Source organism: Ovis aries, chromosome 5 (assembly GCF_016772045.2).
Source record: "Ovis aries strain OAR_USU_Benz2616 breed Rambouillet chromosome 5, ARS-UI_Ramb_v3.0, whole genome shotgun sequence".
Lineage (NCBI taxonomy): Eukaryota > Metazoa > Chordata > Mammalia > Artiodactyla > Bovidae > Ovis > Ovis aries.
Genome location: NC_056058.1, coordinates 104,106,406 through 104,127,649, shown reverse-complemented (window position 1 = coordinate 104,127,649; position 21,244 = coordinate 104,106,406). Strand labels below are relative to the sequence as shown.

At 43.0% G+C, this 21,244-nt stretch overlaps 1 protein-coding gene and 1 long non-coding RNA gene across 3 annotated transcripts in view; one reads left to right on the top strand and one right to left on the bottom strand.

Annotated features, from left to right (window-relative positions):
- EFNA5 (ephrin A5) overlaps nt 1-21,244 on the top strand; it is a 292,897-nt gene that overhangs the window by 147,015 nt on the left and 124,638 nt on the right. The gene's annotated exons all lie outside the window — the stretch shown is intronic.
- Nucleotides 1,989-21,244, bottom strand: part of LOC132659848 (uncharacterized) — a 79,924-nt gene continuing 60,668 nt past the window's right edge. The window contains exon 2 of the long non-coding RNA XR_009600753.1: nt 1,989-21,244. This exon is cut by the window's right edge and continues 32,764 nt beyond it. This is a non-coding gene — a long non-coding RNA (uncharacterized LOC132659848).

Below are 21,244 nucleotides of genomic sequence, written 5' to 3'. Positions count from 1 at the left end.
ATAGCTGATTGATAGCATGGTCATTTCCCAACTCTAGCTAAAGCTAAGATAGCGGTCCTTCCAGAGTGGTCTCGCATATATAAAATATTTAAAAAAGAAAGATAAGAACAAACCAAAAAGAGGGCCATAATTTACAGGCTTTCTAAAGACTTGCCACTGTTTATTTTCTTTTAAACAGTAGTAATGGAGCTTAGTAACATTAACTTGGTAAATTAAGCCATTTTGTCTCTTTTCTTCATTTGTTGTGGCTTCTGGATCAGTGGAAATTAAATGGTCTTTAAATGGGGTGAGTTTTAGTCAAGTTTTGGGAATACCCTTCTGTTTGTTAGCAAGCCAGGGTCCCTGCTTCATTCTGAGTGTGGGAAACAGACGACCCTCAGATAAATGAATAAGCAAGAGAACTAGAGATCATGATTGAATAAAAATGAATGAAAACGACCAATGTGATGGAGAAGAGGTGGAGGAAAGCCGCTAACGTGGCTTGAGCAGTCACTGGAGATGATGGCTCTGAGGTGGTGAGACTTGAACTGAGACCAGAAGAACAAGAGAGAGCCAGGGAACCCAGGTTTCAGTGACTTCAGAGGGCACAGGGTCCTGGGGGATCTGTGGATGTTTCAAAGGGGTCTTCACATCCCCTTGTGTTTGACGGTGGACCGTGAAGTGTGCACATGTGTCTAGGACTATACATACCTTTCTTTTTCAAACAAGTGTTGTTGTTCAGCTGCTCAGTCATATCTGACTCTGTGCGACCCCATGGACTGCAGCACATCAGGCTTCCCTGTCTTTCACTGTCTTCCTGAGTTTTGCTCAAACTCATGTCCACTGAGTTGATGATTCATCCAACCATCTCATCCTCTGTCATCCCCTTTTCCTCCCTCCTTCAGTCTTTCCCAGCAACAGGGTCTTTTCCAGTGAGTCAATTCTTTGCATCAGGTGGCCAAAAGTTTCAGCTTCAACATCAGTCCTTCCAATGAATATTCAGGACTGATCTCCTTTAGGATGGACTGGTTGGATCTCCTTGCAGTCCAAGGGACTCTCAAGAGTCTTCTCCAACACCACAGTTCAAAAGCATCAATTCGCTGGCACTCAGCTTTTCTTATGGTCTAACTCTCACATTCATACATGACTACTGGAAAAACCATAGCCTTGACTAGATGGACCTTTGTTGGCAAAGTGATGTCTCTGCTTTTTAACACGTTGTCTACGTTCGTCATTGCTTTTCTTCTAAGAAGCACATGCATTTTAATTTCCTGGCTGCAGTCACTGCAGTGATTTTGGAGCCCCAAAAATAAAGTCTGCCACTGTTTGCACTTTTTTCCCCTCTGTCGTTTGCCATGAAGTGATGGGACTGGATGCCTTGATCTTAGTTTTTTGAATGTTGAGTTTTAAGCCAGCTTTTTCACTCTCCTCTTTCACTTTCATCAAGAGGCTTTTTAGTTCCTCTTCACTTTGTGCCATTAGGATGGTGTCATCTGCATCTCTGAGGTTATTGATATTTCTCTCAGCAGTCTTGATTCCAGCTTGTGATTCATCTAGCCTGGCATTTTGCATGATGTACTCTGCATAGAAGCTAAATAAACAAAGTGACAATATGCAGCCTTGATGTACTCCTTTCTCAATTTTGAACAGATATTAGTAAAATATAAATTCATATAAAAATATGGTTTCCCTTCAGTATTTCTTGTCACTTTGCATTTTTTAGAGTTCAAATAAAAGAAATACAGCTACTTTAGTGTAAGTGTTTTCATTCTTGAAAAGACTGGGATCCATAGCTATATAATAATTATTGATAATTGCATTTCTGCTGCATGAACTCTTCTGTCAGAATAAGAGAACAAAACTATAGGTCTCATGATAAAATGGCATGCATTCATTTTCCACTTAGATTGAAATCATATTACATTTACCTGATAATTAATATTTATGGACTTAATGTAAGAGGGTGGAAGCTTGGGAAACAGACAAAAAGGGTGTTTCATTCAATATGATTAATTTAAATATTTATTATATATGACTAAATGACAAGGAAGTGAATAATTACAAACTACCCAGAACTATCACTGTAAAGATAATATATTAAAAGAAACAGCAAAAACATCTTGATCTGTAGTCATTACTATTGATTCACTCTGCGTGAAGCAGACCTGTGTGGTAACTACCAGACAGAAAAATGATCTCACACATTCCTGAAAACTTGGTAATGCTGGTTTGAAGGCAAGGTCTTCTTATTCTCTACCTGTTGAGAGGAAATTTTTAAGAGGGCCGAATTACTCAGTTCCATGTAACAAACACTGAGTTTTGATCTGCTTACCAGGTGAAAGAATAGTTGATTTAAACACAGGTAACAACAGCTGCGTGGCTCCCCAGGTAGTACAGTGGTCAGGAATCTGCCCGCCAGTGCAAGAGACATAAGACACACGGGTTCTGTCCCCGAGTCAGGAAGATCCCCTGGAGAAGGAAATGGCACGCCACGCCAGTATTCTTGCCTGGAAAATTCCATGGACAGAGGAGCCTGGCAGGCTGTAGTCCATGGGATTGCAGAGTTGGACACAACTGAGCATCCCCTCACAACACATACACCCACACCCACACCCACAGATGCCGGTATTTTACATCCAGCATCTTGAGAAGACCGTCATCTTGAGTACCACACAAGGGTCATACAACTGAAACCATAAAGCTTGCCATGTATCCATGCTTTTTCATATATGTTCACATCTAAAGTATTTCAGTGTCACGCCTGAGACAATGTTGGGGTTTTGATTTGGGTTTTTTGTTTTTTATTTGTTTCTTGGTTTTGGATTTTTTTTAGTAATTGTTCCCTTGGATCCTCCATGAAGACGGCTTTCTTGTTTCAAGACCGAAGCCCTTGCTCTTTTCTCACCCGCCTAGATTTGTTGCATTTATAAAGCTTTCAGTAACGAGCCAGATGTGGTATGCAAACAGACTCCGCCAGCAGGCAGAGCGGGAGGAACCTGAGCACAGTACATGAGAGCCGCTTTTGTTGTCCAACTGACACGGTGATGTCTGGAGTGTCAGAGCCTCTTGCCTTTGAAGAACTGCGGCCTTCACGTGTCCTTTGTGTTTATTTCGGTTGTCCTGGTGACACTCTGTCCCCGAAAGCCCTGCAGTGGCTCTCTGGACCTTGTGGCGAGTGAACGGAGGGTCCTCCCCCCTCCCCTTTCTAAGAAGGGAAACCAAGTCATGACGGAGAAGCTGGGAGAGGAGAGGGAAGTGAGTCGCTTGCTTTGCACAGTCTGTCACACCTCACATGGCCAGGACAGTGCTCACGGTTCAGAAGGGCATGGAAGCTGGGCTTCCAAGGCCGAGTTTCAGTTTTGATGGTGGCAGAACGAAAATGCTTTGACAACCCTCTTTTTTAAAGAATGACTTTATTTTTCAAGCGGAAATATTCAAAGATGTTGACTTAAGTCACGTTGCATTTCTTTTTTTAACCTGAGTTGTCTAAATACCTGCTCTGTGGTTTACTTATGGTGTTTGGTTAGATGTCTGATTTTATAGTTTATTTTTTTTCTGCCGTGGGTGTTTTTTAAGGGGAGCGTGTCTTTCCTTATCCCAAAGAACACTCTCATTTTTTACTTTTGGAAGACCAAACACTCTTTTAAAGACCTCCGTGTATTTTTCACTTAGAGCTTTGACACCATACATGTCTGTTTATTGTTTCAATATTACATGAAACTCTGAACAGGGCTTTCTACAGGATGAAGTGGATTAAGTGAGAAGAAGTTTTCCAAAAGGATTAAGCTAGGAAAACCCTGGTGTGACCTTGTCAAGACAAGATTGTTTTTATTCCTGTGCCTCCAAGAATGGTTTGCATTTTCGGGTGAAAGGAGTCATGAAAAGGTGAATTTCCAATTTGGTAAAATTCTCCATTTCAGCATATATGCTCCTGTAATTTTAATTGATGTTCTATGAAGCAGAATCAGCAACTGGGCCATTGTTCTGCCCACCAGCCTTTAACTTTTAGAATGAGAGGTTTCTGATGGCTAGTAATTTGCGTGGGCAGCAGCTGATAGGTGGTGTCTTTAAGAAGTGGAGGTCTAGCCCAGTGAAAGGAAAGCCCAAGTTCTTACAGCAACTGTCTTTGTGTACCGCAAAGAGTGACATCTTCCTTGGCCAAAGTCCTGTTCATTAAGCTAATTTAATAATATATCATGGAAATAAATTTATTGTCTGGAGTCCCATATCCCAAACAACATTACATCAAATGAAACAGGCTGGATGTTCTTGTGAAACTTGGGTCACAGGGATCTTCAAATATAAGAACCTTGGAAGTCATAAATATGGTTCCTCTGTATGACTGGAAATATACAAAATAGTTTTCACTGAGTTTCAAGGAGTTCAAGTATGACAGGGAGATGGAGTGAAGTTGGCTTCGTGACTTCAAGCTGTGGTTTTTTTTTTGCCTTCCAGACATGCCTCACGGAAAGAACACTGCCATACATTACAAAAACCAGTGCGGCTTTTGCAAAATAGCTAGAGCTTCAGCAGCTCAGAATGATGCTTCTGGGATCTGGGCTTACTGAAGTGTACCTAATGGGAGTGGCCATAGGGCGCCTTGCCTTTGGCAAAGGAAGATGCTTGCCCTGGGAATTTTTAGTCTTCTTTCTTTGCGTGGTGTACCTTGGCTCCCCAGTGGGTACTAATTGACTGGGAATGTCATTTGCAATCCTTGAACATCCCTCCTCCCACCAGTACCCCCCTGCTTTGCCTGTCCCATTGTCCTCCACAGAAGCTGCCCTTCTATTAAGCTTGGTCAGGACTCGCCTCTCAAGAGATGTGTGTGCATTATCAACCCTCCTACCAACACCGAAATCCTGTCAATCACAGTGACCTCTGGGGGCGTCTAGCAAGCCTGGTAAACAAGGGACCCATGTCTGTGATAGCTTTTATTCACTTTTTTTTTTTTTCTGGAGTGGGGCTTTCTAATTACCCGACTGTGTATGCAAACACTGAAGAAGCATTAGGCGCATCAAGTGGGGCTCTGCTTTTATTAGGAACCTTTTATTTTCCAAATAGAATATGTCAAACATATTCTTTCCTTTTTAGGCAGTTAACCTTTCATCTCTCCTGCAGCAGAAATTCCAGTCTCTGGGGCTTGGTAATTTTGTATTTGAAATATTCTAAAGCAGAAGGAAAATGCTGTTTACCGTGCCTTCCTTTAAAAGGTCTTAATCGTGCTTTGTGGCTGCATATATAGTTGGGATCCCTGCTGGGTACACTTCATCGCAGGAACAAAATACAGTATCTTTGAAAGACACACCAATAAACTCCACCCATTTCTACTCTGACCCTGACAATTGAGTAGACAAAGTACTTTTATAGTGTTCTTACTTGCTAGATTATAATGAAAATATGAACTCAGTAGATCCTTAAGAATGTGTCTCTAAGTTACCTCCAACTTCTTACTTTGGAAAGAAATCTTATGTAGCCCACTTCATCTTTTTTCCCACACACGTTATCTCGTAGATTTTAATAATATAATAGGGCCACTCATACTGCGACTTCTAGATAACGATTCAGACAGAATGCAGTTTTGATTCGCGTGTAAGGCATGCTCTCCAGGTTTTCTTATATCTTGCCCTTCGCAGAAAACTGGAATATTCATCCTGCAAACGGAGAAGCTAAAGGAATAACGATCCTAGCAAACACTTAGAAACAGAAGCTTTAGCTGTTTCTCACACACCGAATGTCGTCTTTACAGCAGCCCTTTGAGGTAGGTACTGTCACTCCTGTTTACGGATGAGGGAAACCGAAGCTCGGGGAGAGCCTTCGAGTGACTTGCTGTGAAATCACAGAGCCAGTGGGTGGTCTCCCCCACGGGACCCAGGCAGCCTGGCCTGGAGTTAGTTCGTGCTTGCGCCTGCGGGGTGCTCGCCCTGGCAAACCTCTCTCGGCTTATCGTAAATGCACAGGAGCGGGGAAGAACACAGAAGCCACCGTTTGCGCGATGAACACTGAAAATGCATCATTTTCTTCTACTCCTCCCCCCACCATCGTAACATAAACTTTTACAGATAAACTTTTTTTTTCCCTCTCTCACTCTTTTCTTGTATCAGCTTTATTGCGATGTGATTTGCATACCATAAAGTTCAAGGGGGTTGAATATGAATTCTAGTATATTTCGAGTCATCCGGTCTCATCACTACAATCTAATTCTATGATATTTCCACCATCCTAGTGAGGAGTCATCTATTACCAGTCACTGCCTTTTCCCACCACAGCCCCAGGCAACCTCTTCTCTACTTGCTGTCTCTAGATGTTGCCCTTTGTGGGCATTTTCTATTAGCAGATCCATATAACGTGTGTTCTTTTCCGCTGACTTCTTTCACTGAGGGTGATGATTTTGAGGTTCTGGATACTGGACTTCCACGTAAAAGTTTTCCATTATTTGCAGACCTCTTTCAAATGTGCTTTAACCCTGCCTCCATGACAGTGAAGGAGTGTTTTCCTGACCCAGTGCTGTGGTCTGTAGCTGTCACACCAGGTGTATCTAGGTGGCCCTGCTGGAGCCCTGAAGCGTTTACCATTGAGGACAGACATCATCATCATCGTGGCCATCCTGGCCAGTTAACGAAGGCTGTAGATGTGCGCTTCATTGCTATTTCAAGCATCTATTTCTCAACCAAAGATGCCCAGGGTCAGATAGGCAGTTTAAGAGGAACAAAAGCTGTCAGTACTGTGAAAGAAAGAAATTAAGCTGGTTATTTCTTATTTTGAAAGGTAAAACAGGTCTTTAATGAACAGATTAGCGGACCAACAGGTTTTGGGAGAGGCATAATGTAGACACAGGCTGAATTATTCTCTTCCTAGAGGATTTTCTACTTGACTTTTGCTTAAAAAACCCTAAAGCTACAGCATTCAGGGATGTTGTTGTTCAGTTGCTCAGTTGTGTCCGACTCTTTGCAACCCCGTGGACTGCAGCACATCAGGCTTCCCTGTCAATCACCAACTCCCAGAGATTGCTGAAATTCATGTCATTTGAGTTGGTGATGCCGTCCAACCATCTCATCCTCTGCCGTCCCCTTCTCCTCCCGCCTTCCATCTTGCCCAGCATCAGGGTCTTTTCCAATGAGTCAGCTCTTTGCATCAGGACTACAAGTCATTTGAATTTTAAGGTTTAAGTGACACGTAAGGGGTAATCAACAAAGGGATGACAGAACACGCTGTGTGGTGAAACCAGCTTTGTTCCGAGCAGCTCTGCCGTGATTTTCAGTGGCCTGGACCTGGGTTCTCCTGTATGCAGTATGTCTCATTCATAGATTCCTGTGGGGCATAAGCATGAGTGGGATGAGGTTATGAGATTAAGAAGTGCCAGAGGTTCTGTATTATGATTCGTCGATTTGATCTGTGGCGTCCAGGCCTGGCGGTGATCAGAGCACCTTGAGAGCCACCGCGGGTGCCTTGCTCTCACGTGGGAAGTGGAATCACGGTTTACATCACATGACATTTGGGGAGATGCCCTTGTTCAGGAATGGTGAGTTTCCATTCAGGAGGAACTTCCTGAACATCTGTGGTGAGCCAGGCTCTGTTCTCAGTAGTGGGGGAATACCCAGGGGGCTAGTTTAAGTGCCGCAGAGCAGGGCGAGCAGGGGAGTGAGTGCTGTGGAGGCTGGCAGGGTCAGGACGGCCCCTCTGCGGAGCTGAAATGCGAGGAGACATCCTGGGGAGTGTGGGAGGAAGCCGGCCAGCCTGGTTCCTGGGGGAGCCGGTGGCAGGCCCGGTGGGTTCCCATGTGGCTGGAGGGGAACGCTCTGCAACCAGGGGAGAAGTAGGAGATTTCCCAAGGAGGAAAGAGGGGCCTGGGAAGACCACCGGAGGGCCCTGGGCTCTTCCTGGGAGTCAGGCAGGAATCCACGGGTGGGTTCTCCCCCTCTGAAGAATAACAGTTTGGGCTTTGTTTTGCTCGACAGTAAAACTGTTGGCACGTTCCTATTTTTAGGGTTACCACTGGCCGCTGCATGGACAGTTCCCTTCTTGTGGAAAGATAAGCCCGTCCTTTTTATGTCTGCTTCTTTGGGTCTCTCTTCAGGTTGGAGAGAAGTCTGGATTAAAAACAAGCCTCTCACAAGTGGCTCCCATTCCAGGTGGGCTAATGTGAAGGGGGAAATGGCTTTATAGGAAACAGTCACTTCTTCTTTCTCTCCACATTCTTGGAGGGGCAGAAAATCACCGCAAATGCTTTCCTTCCAATTGTGTATTTGGAACTTTCTTTAAGATGGATCTCTGTTGAATTCCCCAGGTGAATACTCCAATCTGTATTTAGTCTCAAATTCTGAGCAAAGAGGAAAACCTCCCCCTGATGGGGGAGCTGGGGCTCACTGCTGTTTTCTTTAGCTCGGGGAGATCAGGAGTGTGCAAAACCTGGTTCCGGGAGAGGAGGGGAGGTTGATCAGGTTTTATAAAGTGGCAAGACATATAGCTAGATTTGGGGACAAGGGTGTCGTTTAGCGTGACAGACACAGCAAAAAGAAAAAACAAAAAGGATATGCTTCGTTTTGTTGTTTTTGTTAAGGCCATGTGGGGTTTGTTATTTGTCCCCCGCAGTCCTGGCTGTCTTTTGTGTTCAGCACAGATGTTCAGGAAACGCATTCCAGCGCCAGCACCTGTGGACGCTGACCCAGACCTGCCTTGCAACATCCTCCTCTTACTGTAGCGCACAGATCTGCTTACATGTGACACACACGCCCTGTCCCCTCTGCCCGTCCACCCATAGCGATCCGCCCAGCGTTTCTGTCCCGCCATCTGACTTTTTGGACTTAATGGAAAAACAATATGGAGCCCAGCCTCATCTCAGGGGTGAGTCTGGTTTTCACTGACAGGCACCGCCGCGTTTCTGTTCAGAAGCATCTTATAAATCCACGAGTGCAGTTTTGCTGGCTTTTCGAGAAGCTGGCACCCCACGGTACCCTTCATGTGGAATAAATAAATGAACAGTTGATTTCAGTGGGGTGTCCGTGTCCTATTTTTAGAATACCATGTTTTCATCCAGGGCCATTCAGGTAGTTCATTTTAAAACTCTTAACATCTGCCCAGCATACGGCTTCTGACATCTGGCTCCCACTTGCTAGGCAAGAGATGCTTTGGCAAATTTATCCATCTTTACAATGGGACAGTATCTTGTTTCTGGAATACTCTGTAGGGGAGTGGGTTAGCAAATGATATGAAAGCATACTGAAAATAAAACTCACAGGATCAGCGTGCCCGTCATATTTTATTATTCATCAGCTTCCTAGTACGTGTTTCTGTGTAAATCTCAACAGGCATTTTGCTTTCATCAAGCTTAACACTCTCTCTCTCCTCGTGGCTCAGGGTGATGCTGAGGCTGTCTCTCCGGGAAAAGCCTCCCTTCTTTGTCCAGTCTAGATTTCTGACTAGGTTCGGGCTTCCTCATATCAGCTGGCCCTCACGGTGGAGGCACTGGTCCTGCAGACTCGGGTCCGAGGCAGGGCTGGGCGGGGGGCACTCGTCCCTCAGGACGGGTGGGTGGCCCCCAGCCTGGCTCCAGCCCTCGCTTGGGGTCCTGGCTGGGCTCCAGGCTGCAGCGTGCACACAAACACCCCCTTAGCCAGGGGTCAGAGCCCCTCAAAAGGAGAGCCGTAATCAGACTTACTTGGCAACTTCTTCACCCAAGAGCACAGACTTAAACTCATGGATGTTGTTTTCCACAGCCATTTTAGGTCTTCAGAGAGCGTCACAATTGTTTTTATTACCTTTTCTTGGAAAGCAACCCACATGGAGGTCTTTCAGAACCAACAGCCTGAGGCGCCAACGAGGTTAGGTGATTTACTCGGAAAAGAGTGCTTGGCAAGGTTACCTCTGAATTCCGAAGGGCGCTCCTGGGATCGCTGGCCGCCGGAGCCGCGGGCCTCCACCCAGAGCGGGGCCTGCGTGCCCCCCGTGAGCACCCCACGCCGGCGCGGCCCTGGCCGGCTCTCCCCGCTGGCGGCCACCGCGGACCAGGAGCCCCGGCCACCTAGCCCGAGCGGCCGGCTCGGCGTTGCGCCCGCGGGGGTCTGAGGGAATGGCCTCCGAAGGGCCTCGAGCTCCTGGAGAAGACGGAAAACAGGCCAGGGGGTTGACTTCGGGGTATGCGAGGAAGAAACCGGTCTTTCCCCCGCCTCAGCTTGCAAATCGGTTGCTTCTACCTTGAGCAGTGGACACCCTACCGAGGAGCCCGGCGGGCTCTTTACGCGCCAGCGTGGCCTGACTGACAGCCCCTGTCTCCACTACAGCAGGGACGGAGTGAGGCTTGTGCAGACTCGGCGGGGTGGGACTTCCCTGCTGAATGCCGCTTTCTGTCTTTTCAGCCAGATGCCATTTACCTCGGCCCACCATTTGAATTCTCCTCTGGCTTTCTATTTATTACAAAAGGAAGTAAGACAAGTGTTGCAGCAGCGATAGATAGCATCATGGCAATTCCCTTCCCTCCCCTGAAATGCACCTTTTGGGTGTTTTGTGCTCAAGATCTTAAGGAAAGTAGGTCTTTTCAAATGAAAATTTTGTAAGGCCTCCTCCCCCTATGATGTAAGCTAATGAAAATTTAGGGGAATGAATTGTGAGTGGTTGGCACTATAATTGCTACTTTGCTCATTGAACAAACCACATCTGCACATAACATGTTCATAAACCACAGTACTAGTCACTTTTTTTTTTATAAGATAAAAGTAAATGTGTTTGCATGGATGGACAGTAACTGTATTGGTGGGTTTTTTTAAAGGGACAGTTTTTATTTAAGTAGAAAGTTGCGGTCAGGATAGATTTAGAGCTGTGCTGTCAAACTACTTAATTTACAGATTTAAATTTAAAGGCATATTGTACTTTTTTGTCTGAGGTTGGCATATAGCATTGGCAGACATCCTGTGACATACATATAGTGTTTTATGAATGGATGGGCATTGGAAATCACTATGGCAATATACAGTATACATCCAAAGCAAATGTATTTTGCGAGGTGGAAATACCATCTACTTTTAAAACAGAAGTGTTCACAATGTCCTCGATCTCAACATTATCTTTTTAAACAATTATGTTGAACTAATTATGTAATCATTGCGATGGCCGCCTGGCCCACGTGGTTGAATTTACCATTTAGTTTGTTGGTATCTCAGAATATTCTAAATCAAGAAGAGGTTTGTCATCCTGACAAATTCCCAAGCGGATGGCTCATTGGCATCCTAGCCTTTCTATGATTTTGGAGACCCTGATGGCAACTTTTTTTTGACATCATGTTAGAACTTGCATTCCAGGAGGCTTTTAAGAAAAGATTGGGCAATTCTACTGGTTTTCAGCACCTTTTCAAAATATACATGTAGTTTTGAAATCATGATGTCTCCAATGACTCATTTTTCTAAACCCTGACTCAATCTTTGCAGTTTATTTATCCATCCATTTATTCAAGAAAACTTATTAAGCACTTACTTGCTATTAACACTTAATAACTTCTGACAGCTACCATTTAAAGTGTTCACGTTCAATGAAATGGTGATCATGTAGCATATTGTTAATAACTGATGGCCTCACCATTCCCATTAATTATTCAGTCATTAACCATTTATATTTTGAGTGCCTATTACATATCATTGAATACACACATATTTACTGAGTGTCTACTGTGTGTCAAGAGCTCTTCTGGTTTCTAGGGATTATAGCAATGTATATAACAGGCAACAATTTCTGCCTTGGTGAAGACACAGTCCAGTGTTCCTCAGACATACTAAAATCATTTGAAAACCATTGTGACAAATACAGTTTTGTTTTTAATTAATGTGAGAAGTTGGCATAGTGTTTATTCTTTTGTGTTGGTTCTTTTAGATGAAGAGAGCTAGTTGTCTTATTAAACAATCTGAGAAGGCTATCTAAAGACATCTAGTCGAATGTTTTAAAGGAATATAAGAAAATTTCAGGCGAAATTGCAATAAAGGCTAAAATGTCATGCTCGTCAACACTATTCTGTGACACAGATTCTGATCACCTGCAGAGCAAAGCCGTCCTATAAGTAAATCTATAGGATAGTACTTTGTCCAAATACAATTTTAAAAATTGAATTTTGCTTCTAGATAATTTAGACTACGATACCTGAAATATCCATTTAATTGAGATATCAGAATAATATGGCATACAATACAGAAATACTGAAAAAAAGGTAATGTGTGAATGAGTAAATGAAATGTTTCAAGTAGTAGAAAAGCCCAACTCCTTAATGATACTGGGTGTGAGAAAACAAATTATTGAGATTAAATATTGGAACACCTTAAAGTGAAATTCACTTCTAAAACTTTTTTCAACATGAAAACTGGGTTTATTCTGTGTTGTTCCTACATGTATCACCAACTTTTTGTTTTCTGTTTTCTATTGAAGATAATGTTGGTTCTGGCTTGATTTATTCAGGTTTAGTTTTGAGGGGAATCTGCTTAATTGTTATTACTGTATCTTAGTGACTAAAGATGATTAGAAAATGGCAAGATTGATCTTGATATTTGAACTCTTACCAGTTTGACAACATAAAGCCATTCTCAAAGTCTGTGTACAGTTTGTGTGTTTAAGACTGGCGTACTACCGGTGAAGCCCACAATTCTATTTAAAAGGCATGTTATGAAGTTGAAGAAACTGCAGCTTAAGGCACAAATGGAAATAGTGTCTGTTTACACAGTTAAAAATTCAGCTGAGTAAATTTAAAGACCTAATTGGCTTTCTTCAGCGATTTATAAAGTGGGAGGCATCCCATCTAGCAAATAGAAAGACACTCTGAGGCGCTGTGGAAGATTTTAACAGGAAGAAACTGGGGAGGGACAAGGAAAGGGTGAGTTGTTACAGGCGAGGCTACCTACGTTCCCTCAGGGGACAAAAGGGGTCTATTAGGTAGCTGACCTCACTACTGCTGACTAGGAAATTCCAGACTGACTAGGTAAGGTTGCATTCCTGGGGGACGCTGAAACTGTGATTAGGTGAGGTATGAAGTCTTGGTTTGGTGGGGTGGGCTTTTTTAGTGTAAGTAACTCCATTTGGGGCCTCTGTCTCTTTTGATTTAACACCTAACACCTCTGTGATGAAATCTGTTTTGTGCATGTGTGTGTTCGTGTTCATGCCTGCTCAGTTGCTAGGTTGTGTCCAACTCTTTGCGACCCCATGGACTGTAGCCCACCAGGCTTCCCTCTCCAAGGAATTTTCCAGGCAAGAATACTGGAGTGGGTTGCCATTTCCTATTCCGGTGTGTGTGTGGTGTGTGTGTGTGTTTCCAGGCAAGAATACTGGAGTGGGTTGCCATTTCCTATTCTTGTGTGTGTCTGTGTGTTTCCAGGCAAGAATACTGGAGAGGGTTGCCACTTCCTATTCCTGTGTGTGTCTGTGTGTGCGCGCACACTACTTAATTATCAAGAGAGCTGCTTCTGTCATCTGGTGACCGCATTCTTGAGGACCTAGGATGTTGCCATCATAACTGCAGTCCCTGAAGGTGGATGCTTCCCAGCATAAAGCCTGGCATGCTTCCGATTCTAAGAAACCATTCATGTGCACTTCACTTGACTCATGGTTCCACAGAGAACAGATAAACTCCAGCTTTAGTTCAGTGGGAGGAGATCTGATTTGCCCAAAGGCATTGTGTTGTGAAGTTCCACAGATGATGAGAGAGATTCCTTTCCCATGGGTAACTCCCCGAATTTTTTCTTGTGAGATAAGGTAATGCCTTGAAGATGAGTCTTTTTTTTCCCTCTCACTCTTAAGATCCTTATCTCTCTAATGGTTAGTCTTCTTTCCTGGACTTCTAGCCAGGCCAGATCCCACAACTGGCTAATCTCCTTGCTCTTTTTCTAGAGCGACATCGTCCAGTAGAAATACAACGTGAATTACATATGTGATTTTAAGTTTTTTAATAGCGACTTTTTTTAAAGTACAAAAAAGAGAGAGGTAAAATTATTTTTATGTTTAAAACAGCATATCCAAAATTATTTCTCCACCTAACCAATATAAAATATTAATAAGATTTTTACATTTTTTGTACGGTCTTCAAAATCTGGTGTGGGTTTTATACTTAGGACACATCATAGAGACTGTGGACATCTAGAGAGCAGGGCTTCGCGTCTGTCCTTATTTATATCTGAACCTTCCTCCACACTCATTGCCTGCCTAGGTCTTTTCTTATATGGCCTGCTGAATGAATGAATGCATGTTCCATTTTCATTAGCCCTGTTGTTTTAATCTTTTAAAGTTCACACCAATATCATTATTAAAGAGTTAGAAATTGTTTTGCACCAAAATATATTAGAAATTATATTTATAGTATACTTCCGTTTATATCTATAAAAGACAGCAGGGTGAAGCAGAGCTTGGAGACTAGATTTGTATTCCATATAATACCAGCAACCTTCTGTGTGACCTGGGGCTGACTGCTTAACTTCTCTGGTCCTCTCAATTTAATCATCTGGAAAATGCTGTGGAATTAAATTTCTTTTACTGTCCTTTCTCTGATTATATAATCCTATTCTCTGATTATATAATTTGTTGAAGAAATGTATTTTTCTTTTGACAGTTTGTATTATAGAAGAATAGTTTTCCTTTGCTGACCTTTGCAAACAAATCTGTTATCATTTTTATGAATTTCTTCTTTATTCCTTATCCTGTTTGAGATTCTTATCACTAAAGATGATGATATCATTTCTGTATCCTTAGCACATAGGATAAAAAGGCAGCAATGGGTGTTAGATGAATTTTTACTTACATTAAAAAAAGAAAAAAAGCTACTGGTTACCAACACAACATTGTAAATCAACTATACCCCAATAAAAAAATAAAAACAAAAAATTCCTGGTTATAGTAGTTTGCTTGGTGGGGAAAGTTGGGATTTTTTAGTAAGTAGTGAATGGAACAGCTGCCTTTTTTTCTACTGAAGAAATTCTGAATAGATTGCACTCTTTAAAATTAGGTTTTTCATATTTTTCCTTCTCATTCACTTTTCTCTTTCATACAGCCCAAACTGGGTTTTTCCTATCTTGCTTGTCTGGTCATGTTACTCCCAAACTCAAAACTCTAGTGCTCCCGAAGAACACATCTGAGGCTTTTCACTTGGCATTAAGGGGCTGGCCACTCGTCCCACTGTGGAAGACCTGGGTTCAAATCTGGGCTCTGCCTCTCACTAGCTTTATCAATTTGGAAAGTTATTCAGTCATTTTGTCTTACAGTTCTCTCAAATGGAATATGGGGATGATGATGTGGGGAAAGGCAGGGCAAGAGAGGAAGAGAGACAGGAAGGGGGCGATTAGATGAGTTAAGGAATTTAGAGTAGAAAATGCTTAATAACTAGTTATGTTTGCATCTCTCACTATGGATTCTCAGGGTACCACGTATAGAATGTGTTCCATCAACATCTCCCGAATGACTGAGCGTTGCCAGCAATCAATCACTTATGTATTCATGCCTTTCCTATTATAGAAGGCTGCATTTTCTAATGATCTTTCTCAGTGATTTGCCACTTGTCTGAGGGGGTGGGAGGGGGTGGGTGAGCGTCGAGGCTCTGCACTGGGTTCATTTTGGCTCACTACCGGAAATTTTCCAATTCTAAGATCAATGACCTGAAACGCTGGTCTGCTGTGATTTCCAGCTGCCTGAATTTCTGATACAGCGTGCCATAGGCAGTGTTTGCGGATTTGTTGCATGGAGGGTCAGTACACGGTGCCCCTTGCAGTTCCACATCCTTTGTGGGGGATACGGTTTCTCCGCTAGTGAAATGTATATGAAATTGATAACACGGAGACACCATGAAGCTCTCCTGAGTCACTGTAACTTACTTGATATTATCGAAAATTGCCTTTTATATAATGAACAATTTTTTTTCTCATAGCTATACAATGTCTATTGCTTCACAAATTATAAACTATGAATATTTCCTTAGTATGTGTCCGGTCCCTCATGTTAAAATTCATAGCATTTTTGCCTTACACTGAGATGATAGCCAAGTCTTTATTGAGTGCTTTCTTTTTATAAGACTTGGCCTTTTTTTTTTTCTTAATGTCAGTAGTTTTTCAGAACAAATTGAATTTAAAAAATACAGATAATAAGGGCCACTTTTAAAATATATATAGTAACTTATTGAAGCAATAATTGAGTAACTGATATTATAGGGCCATACTTTTGGTAATAATTAGGTTTTTCCTTTATGTAGCTATATTTTTGAAGCATTTTAAAATAGCAAGAATTTTCCCTCACAATTAAAATTAAGTCTACTAATATAGTAATGAAAATCATTATAGTTGTATTTCCACAGATGTGTGCCAGACATGGTGTCTAAGTAGGCTTCATCAGCACTTTTCCTGGGCTCTCACCAAACACCTTGGGGATAGGTAGGGAGCCCATCCTACTGATTTTACGGATGGGTGAACTGAATCATGGAGCAGTTAAATAGTTAGCCCGGGGTTATGGCTCAGATGGTAAAGCGTCTGCCTGCAATGCGGGAGACCCGGGTTCGATCCCTGGATCTGAAGATCTCGTGGAGAAGGAAATGGCACCCCACTCCAGTACTCTTGCCTGGAGAATCCTATGGACGGAGGAGCCTGGCGGGCTGCAGTCCACGGGGTGGCAGAGAGTCGGACACACTGAGCGGCGTCAATGTCAATGTCGTGTAGTAGTTAATGTCTGTAGCTGTGCTCTTCTTATTGGGTCACACTGCTCAAGATGTTTATGCCTGTACGCCTGCAAATCGTGTGTGCTTCTGAAACTCATATTTTTGTCTTATTCAGAGTAGTTGACTTCTGTATTTCATCTTCTATTTCTATGTAAGAAAATAAGAAAGGACAGCAGGTAAAGTTACCTATAGAGAGGGAACATATTTTATACTAAGATGGGTCTAGCATCTAGTTCTTTTTTATAACATGTTTCAAAAAATGTGTCCTCCTTGAGAGTAGGAGCACATTTAGTCAGATTCACTAATGGCATACATTCAGCAAAAATCTTCCTTTCACTTCAAATTGGCCACCTTTTAAAGCAATTATGTTAAAAGATACTTCACCTCTTACCAGTCTGTAATGTGAACCTGAAGAATGAAGCTCTTATTTAGATAATGTAAAACAAAAACAAAAAATCCTCTCTCCCCAAATGCCTTAATCCTGCCAGGAGAAGCACCTTTCTTTTGGGGTTGCTTTCCTGCATGGCCGAGAGTTCCTTTCAGCAAAACTGCCTGAAGACACTGAAAGACTTTTCAGACACTTCTCATGTAACGCATGTTTGAAAATGTTAGCCTGACTGATACAGGAAAATAGAATTTTCCATAATGTGTTTTTACCATGAAGAATGAGGAGAATTGTCTGATTATTCATTTAAAGGTAGTTTCATGCATGCTGTCACTGAGATTTTTAGGTTTGTCTTTTTTTTTTTTCTTTTAATGGGTAAACAAGTTTCACTGGTGATACATATTATTTAATGATGAGGATAATTTAAGGTGACTGCTGATAGTTTGGGTTAAAAATGGCCTTACCTTTTAAGACCTTATCTCTTTAGAATTTAGTATCTTTGCTCATTTTGCCTCATTTACTCTTACAGCCTCCTTATACAGTGATTTACATGGATGGCCCTTTTCTTCCTAGCAGGGAGTGTAACCCAGGCATAGGGTAAATGATGTACTCTTAATTCTATGCTGCCTTTTTTTTTTTTTTTTCTCCTCGAGGCAATTTCTAAGGCTTTACATTGCCATTATTCTAAGCAATGCATGATTCAAAATAGTGAGTATTTCTGGGGATAGACTCAGGAACACCCAGCCTCAGAAAAATCAGAGCCCTTAATGACCCTTACCCCCTAAAGGCAAGACTGGTTAAAACTGGTGGCAGTGTACAGTCATCCTCACAGGAAGGCGTTGTAACGGGGCAAAAACATATTCAACATGCCAGGTAGTATTCTGTTGACTGGCCATCTGATCAAGGCAGATGTCTTTATTAGCTGGTGATGATGGTACCTATTCTGGAAACCTCGATAGTGCAGGCCACCATGCGGCGCAGTAGACTGGATTACTGGAAATAGCTGCCCGGGTGGGTGGTGACGGTGAAGTCCACTGCGGAGACTTCGTCCCATGCCGGCCCTCTGCCCACGGCAGTGTGATCCGTTTTGAGCTCTTCCATTTGCTCGTTTCCGTTATCCACCACCCGAGTTCTCGATTCAATTTCAGACTCGGGCAAACGCCTGTAATTCTATTTGTCCTGGGTAAATGCAGCAAGCTGCTGGTGATTACGCCTTAGCAGGAGACCATCTGTTGGCTGGCGCACCTCTCCAGGAGTGGTTTCTGCAGGCGATGAATGGGGAAGCCGGCTGGGGGCTGCTCTTGCCTAGCAGAGGCACCGGGTCCGGGGTGGTCCTTCCCCGCTCCGTCTGCAAACCGCTCTCTGCATTGATGGAGTCACTCCATCCCAAGGCCTTGAGAAGCGCCCTCCCAGGGGCCGCTGATGGAGTGCTAGTACTGGCGTTGGACGAAAAGGGATTTGGAGGTCCGAGTCTGATACACTCTCAGTGCGTCCGCCTCTTCTCCAGGCGCCCCGAGCGTGTGTGCCCGGGTGTGCGGACCAACCCCGTGTGCATGCTTTTCAGCAGCTCTGAGACTGCGCCGTCCAAAGCCCACCCAGACGCGACATCGGGGTGCAGCTGTGCTCTGCGATGGACCACGGCAGCCTCCTCGGGTCAGGCGCACACTTCCTCCTGTAAAGTCATTGCGGGTTCGTTTGCATCAGACGAGGACCGTGTGCTGGTTGCATCTGGCAGATGGAGGAGCAGTTCTGATGCCCACAGCGCTCTGATGAGGGTTCTTTCTGAACGACGATGGTACCCTAAGCTCATGGCTAGGCCGAGCCTGGCTTCGGTAGGAAGAGCCCAGGATCATCTTAGAAACCCAGAAGGTGGGCGATTCCTCCTTGAGCTCAGGTTCTAGGGATTGGGGTGGGGGAGGGGTGGGAGTGTAGAATTGTATTCCTGCTGCAGGTCTAGCCTTTCAAACAAGAAGCAGTTTAAATTAGATGAAAAAATCCCACAGGATTCTACAACTGCTGTTTGGTTCACCTAGTTGTCACCTCTCATTTGGGTGCTGTGTTCTTTTCTTAATTTTGATGCCATGAATTAAAGTGAGGTCGGATTTCTCCATCCTGTCTTTCACATACAAACTCAACATTCTTTAATTTTGGTTATGAAGATCATCTCAGGTTCAGTGAAATGTAGCCTATGGTATCTATCTTAAATTTTCAGTTAATAATGGCTGTATTAAAATGTTATTACAGTTTAAAAATTGAAATAATGATACTAACACATATACATGGAATTTAGAAAGAGGGTAATGATAACCCTGTATGCGAGATAGCAAAAGAGACACAGATGTATAAAACAGTCTTTTGGACTCTGTGGGAGAGGGAGAGGGTGGGATGATTTGGGAGAATGGCATTGAGACATGTATAATATCATGTAAGAAACGAATCGCCAGTCTAAGTTCGATGCAGGATACAGGATGCTTGGGGCTGGTGCACTGGGATGACCCAGAGAGATGGTACAGGGAGGGGGGTGGGGTTTCAGGATTGGGAACACGTGTACACCCTTGGCGGATTCATGTTGATGTATGGCAAAACCAATACAGTATTGTAAAGTAAAATAAAGTAAAATTTAAAAAAATAATGAATGACTGTGCTCAATAAAGTACTGAACTATCTTTTTTTAAGAATTAAAGTCAACAGTCTTGAAGGAGAAAAAATAGTTTCTGGGAGTTTCTTTGCTAATCAGGGCAATTTGATTCATTGCTACTGAACTGATGAATGCGAGGCTGATTTAATAAGCTATAATATTTGCAGTTACATGTCATCTCTAATAAAACAGGATATAATGTATTTAAAACTACTGCAGATCATCATCAAACCACATAGCAATTGTTATACAAATTGAATAAGAGGCTTAATTTACAGATAAAGGCTATGTTTGCTGATTATATAGTTGGTAGAATGAGGACAGTGAGAAATATCCTGAATGAGCAAAGGAATATTTTTAAAATGATATTTAAAAATCATATAATTGATTCACTTTCTGTGAATGAGGCTTAACCCAAACGAGTAAATGGTTCAAACAGAGGTCTGTGGTCTTTAGGAAATGACACTTGATGGAAGCTCCCAAAGAAGCCTTGCAGAAATTGTCCTCATGCTAATTTATATCATATGTACAATACTTGCTTACCTAACTCGGTGCACACCCTAAAACAGGAGGCTTAAAACTAAGACCACACCAGGTATGAATAAATAGTAAGAGTTCGAAAGAAAAGCTCCTCCACCGTGAATTCTCCCTACTGGTTCACAGGTTTCTTCCTGTAGGCTCCAGGATGAATGATCCTGGTTGAAACATTTGCAGGAAACACTTAAAAAAAAAAAAAATCAGCTCTTTCTGAGAAGAAACAGAGTCAGAGTGATTTAAGAGCAACGCAAACATCCCTTAAAGACCTTCACCATAATATAGCTCAGGGTTAGCACATGTGCTCAGCAGCCTGCAGAGTCTCAGGTCCCAGTCATGGCAGAGCAGGGTAATCTCGAAGGGACTTGATCCAATGACATGAAGAGGGAAATAAGTAAGACTAACAAGTATGCCTTCAGGATAGACCTGGAAAACAGGAAGAAGGAAGATAGCCCCATTTGATGAGGACGGTGCAGGGTGGACATCCGGCCAGGCTATTGCAGAACCTTGTCTCTTCTCATCTAGAGGTAATTGAATTCAGCTCAGTAAATAGTGAGGCATGCGGAAGAGACAAGTATATGATGGGGCTCTGCTTTGTACCAACCTTACAGGGCACTAGGCTTCTGCTGGTCAAATCAGTAGGGAATAAGACAGTAAACATTATGGTGAGAAGACTGTGGTGTAGACGCTAAGTCATGTCCGACTCTTGTAACCCCATAGACTGTAGCCTGTCAGGCTCCTCTGTCCATGAGATTCTCCAGGCAAGATTACTGAAGGCTTGCCATTTCCTTCTCCAGGGGATCTTTCCGACCCAGGAATCGAACGTGGGTCTCCTCACTGCAAGCAGATTCTTTACCAACTGAGCTATGAAGGAAGCCCCATGAAAATCCGCAAATACCTTCCTCAGGGGAAGGTATACATATATATTTATATGTATTATATATATGCATATACACACACACTTATGTACATACACATACATACACACCTTGTAGAGAGGCGATGGAAGATAAGTCTTCACACCCTATGGATTACACTTACTAATGATAAA